The sequence below is a fragment of the Fragaria vesca genome, linkage group LG3, assembly GCF_000184155.1.
Source record: "Fragaria vesca subsp. vesca linkage group LG3, FraVesHawaii_1.0, whole genome shotgun sequence".
Classification (NCBI taxonomy): domain Eukaryota; kingdom Viridiplantae; phylum Streptophyta; class Magnoliopsida; order Rosales; family Rosaceae; genus Fragaria; species Fragaria vesca.
In genome coordinates, this window is record NC_020493.1 from 14479055 (window position 1) to 14482655 (window position 3601).

Here is a 3601-nt window from a genome sequence, read left to right on the forward strand (position 1 = left end):
GGGTAAAAAGATTAACCAGGGCTATTTTAGTCATTTTGGTCGAGATTGATGTCATTTTGAAAGTTTAGGTATGAAACTGATTAAAAAAAAAAGATGAGGTATCAAACTGATTTTAGACCTAAAGTTCAGGGTAGTAAACTGAATTTTTTCCTATTATTAATATCATATACAATTTTGTTTTTTCCATTAACTTCCCAACGTAACTTCCCCCATGCACAACATCCGCCCAGCTGTTCTTCAGCTGCTCGAGAACGTCAAACCACACCTGCATTTAACCGTTTATTAGTTTAGTTTTTCGGGAAATCAACAATGTAATACATTATTGAGGCATTTTGTAAACTCACTGACATCGCGTTGTGGACCATGTCCTTAACCTCCTACGGGACCTCGTCTTAGTCTGACCACAACATAGGGACTCTGTCCCTAATGAGCGCTCCCACGCGGCCGGAGTACGTCCTCGACTTCCCGCCCTATACTATGTGGCCATCTCCGTCAGTATCGATGACGATCCTCCCTAAGGTATTGACGGTCTTCTCGAGAGCCTTCCCTGTGACGAGGCCTCTATTCTTCTTTGTCGGCTTCGCTCCGACGGTACCTATCACAGATAAACCAAATTGATTATTAAAATCGGAGACCCTTTATTATTAATTATAAGAAAACAAATCATTCATATTTCATTACTTGAGGGCGATGCGGCGAACGCGACGGATTCCATCTCTGTCGCCGATGATGATACCCTCGCGGAAATAAGAGGCGTATCAAAAGGTACGAACCGGTACGCCGCTAATGGAGCCACTGGCGGGGGCAGTGGATAAATCGGCGTCCCTGAGTCATCGACTGCAAGTAAGGCCGGTATCATCCGTGGAATGAACATATGAGGCTGAAGCATCTGTACCCCAGATGACCCACCATCCGAAGCAGTAGGACCCGGAGTGGGAGCCCGGTGTATCTCAGGCATACGGGGTGCAGACACCTCCGTCTGGGTCTGAGGCCACAGCTGCCTCGAGGAATGAAAAACGCCCCGCTGCCTCGATGAAGAGGGCACCTCCGGCTGCCTTGAGGAATGGGAAACGCTCAGCTGCCTCTGCGCCGTCTCCAGAAGGGTCGCACACCTGGCTGTCATGGGGCCCCGAAACGACGTTTGAGGGTTGCTAGAGGTTCCCTCAGACGATTCAAACCTTTGGCCCTTCGAACCCTTCGTCGATCTAAAATTACCGCTCATCCTGTTTAAAATATTAATTTGAATCAAGGCTGAGGCATGGGCGGATACACTCAGTGGGCTGTATAGGCTCCAGCCTAGATAGTTTTTTGGAGAAAAAAACCCTCAAGTAGAAGTATATTTACTTGTGCAGCCATTACCCATACCAGGAAATGAAAAATAAAAAAACTAGTAGGCAGCTTCTACTCTTCACACTATGACACAACCATTCTCCATTTCTCCTATACTCATTTTTCGCTATTGTCAGTTCTTCTATCAACATTAGAGCCCATTTATCATATCTTTAAAACTCATTCAATGTTGCTCGTTAATTCATCTACTATCTATTACTCATTTGTTCCCCGTGTTGTATATAGGAGCGAATTGGAAACTCATCAGACAACTGCAAAGCTATGGAGCGTGGTGAAAATAATATTGCATTACACAAGTCAGTCTTTGCAAGAAGAAGCAGCAGACATCTGCAAAGCTAGAAAATTTCACTTCTCAAATTCAAACTTTGACAAATTCCTAACCCAAAAAATCTGCACGTAATTCATAGCCAATAAATTTGCATCATGTAATGTCCCAATTGCTTGAATCAACACATCCTCATTTTTACTTCTAGAACTTCCAGTTCGGTACCTTACTCATCTTAACGATTAAGTTAGCATTCGGCTAGAAGATATATAATCACTAGTTACTCAATACAGCAAACACAGCAAGCAACAAACTTGACTAATCACAACAGATAAGCAAAACTCCCCAAACATAAAAAGAGTCCAAATTCAATTGAAAAAACGATCAAACCACACAATCAAGATGAAGCAAAATACCAGAAAGGACGAACCTTTGATCAGTTCTCAATGGTCTACACTCTGCAGCCGAGCAGCAGAGCAGCCGAGCAGGCGACGGCGAGGCGGGCGAGTAGACTGCAGACGCCAAACGAAGATGAGGAAGATAGTGAGGACGGTGAAGAGGAGGAGGGATCGGGGCTGGAGCAGAACGAAGATGGCTCGAGGAGGCTGTGGAGGGCTCGTGGAGGCGGTGGAGGTTGTGGAGCGCGGTGAGGGCTCGAGGAGGCGGTTTAGGGTTTTTTGGAGTGTTGTGGAGGCTGTCGAGCACTGGGTTTAATTATAAACCCTATACCTTTAGCCAACGAAATTTTTACTTCATCGGCTAACCTTTGAAATTCGTCGGCTAACATTTGAAATTCGTCGACTAAATCTTTGAAATTCGTCGGCTAACTTTTGAAATTAGTCGGCTAAACCTGTGAATCTCGTCGGCTAAAGTAATGCAATTCGTCGGCTATAGTACTTTTTATTTAATATTTTCAATTTATTTGTTTTATTTTATTTTATCAACTATAGCCGACGAATTTTCAATAATGTCGTCGGCTGTAGTACTTTTTATACATTCGGCACATTGTGATTGTAATGATCAAACTTGAGAAACGAAAATCCGACCGTTAGATCTTACCATCATGATAAAATACATGCATGGGAAAAAATTCAACTTGATCCGACAAGGTTAAGGGCTCAATTCGGACGGTCAATCCGATAAGTCAAACCTCTAAACGCACGGAAAAGGTCATTGGACCATCTAAATTACGTATTTTGGCCGGACCTTCAACTGAAAATAGTTTCAAATCGATGAGACGTAACAAGTCGTATAAAAATTTTACTGAAAATAACCACCGAAGATAGGGCTACCCATAGGGAGAAAGAATGGAAAATTGCATTGACCGCAACTATCGGCACAGAGACTTTACCGGAATACCGTGATTTTTCAACCGTAGACGTATTTCACCATTCTGGTCATATCTTATTTCATGAATTTTTTTGCGTCTGAAGGTTCTACCTATAGTTTGTTTTTGAAACGGAACATTTACTTGGTAAACAAGTTATACAACATTAGTAGGCATGTTATGATTGTGATGATCAAACTTGAGAAACGAAAATCCGACCGTCAGATCTGACCATCATGATAAAATACATGTATGGGAAAAAATTCAACTTGATCCGACAAGGTTAAGAGCTCGATCCGGACAGTCAATCCCGTAAGTCAAACCCCTAAACGCACGGAAAAGGTCATTGGACCGTCTAAATTAAGTATTTTGGCCGAACCTTCAACTGAAAATAGTTTCAAATTGATGAGACGCAACAAGTCGTATATTAGGGTATTCGTCGGCTAAGGTTTAGGGTTTAGCTGACGAAATATTAGTGTATTCGTCGGCTAAACTTTTATATAAACGTCGGCTAAAGTTCACAGACTATAGCCGACGAAAAAAAATTTCGTCGGCTAAAGTTGACTATAGCCGACGAAGGAAAATTTCGTCGGCTAACGTGGACTTTAGCCGACAAAAAATAATTCGTCAGCCTGATTTTTTATTTTTGTCGGCTAAAG